At 40.5% G+C, this 887-nt stretch overlaps 1 non-coding gene across 1 annotated transcript; it reads right to left on the bottom strand.

Moving 5' to 3' along the window:
- Window positions 1–414: 414 nt before the first annotated feature.
- On the bottom strand, window positions 415–490 carry trnaa-ugc. Its single transcript has one exon. It is a non-coding gene; the product is annotated as a tRNA-Ala (tRNA).
- Window positions 491–887: the final 397 nt, after the last annotated feature.

Genomic DNA, 887 nt, shown 5'->3' with positions numbered 1-887 from the left:
GAGACTTAGATCCATTTGGACAGTTTTTTATTAAATTCACAATTTATCACTCTCACGTGCACGTTACATTTTTGTAACATTTCTGACAATGCTAACATCTTCTAAAACCAGGTCGAGCAACTCAGTTGCTGCGCGATAGTAGCAGCCAGCTACTAGCTGTAACTAGCTAGCTAACACACTTGGATGAGAAGCAAAAGGAAGGCAGCTAGCAAGCTAAGTATATTTTGCTAAGTCACCTGTGTAAACTGCTGACCTGGACACTTGCAAGTAATCAGAGCACAAACAAATAAGCTAGCGAAAGTCATTGGCTGCTATTGTAGCTAGCCAGTTAGATACATTTTACATTTAAGTCATTTAGCAGACGCTCTTATCCAGAGCGACTTACAAGTACATACATTCATACTTTTTTTGTACTGGCCCCCCGTGGGAATCGAACCCACAACCCTGGCGTTGCAAGCGCCATGCTCTACCAACTGAGCCACACGGGGCCTGCTAGATACACCAAACTTTGGGAACTTTGGGAAAACTGCAACGCTGCTAATTTTTTATACATGCACACACCAGACAGACATGTCGCTGTTTGAAGATCCAGAGAAAATTCTAGCCCTTATGAATTAATTTAGTCTGCTTCCTCCTCTGTAAATGTAATTTTGTTTTTGTCATTATAATCCAAATGTGCTCTGACTGATCAACACAGTGTTGTTGCTTTTCAATGTTTTCCCGAAAACCTGAAGTCTCCACACAAGTAAAAAGTAGCAGTGGTGAGGGTTAAACACAAAGTATCTAGGTAAAACAACATCATAATGATCATTGCTTGCTTGCCCGACCTGTGTGCAGTCAATAAAAAACGTAATACTTGCTAGCTAACTTGATGATAAAATGAAACT

Source organism: Salvelinus namaycush, chromosome 12, assembly GCF_016432855.1.
Source record: "Salvelinus namaycush isolate Seneca chromosome 12, SaNama_1.0, whole genome shotgun sequence".
NCBI classification, from domain to species: Eukaryota; Metazoa; Chordata; class Actinopteri; order Salmoniformes; family Salmonidae; genus Salvelinus; species Salvelinus namaycush.
This window is presented reverse-complemented; position numbering and strand designations above follow the sequence as displayed.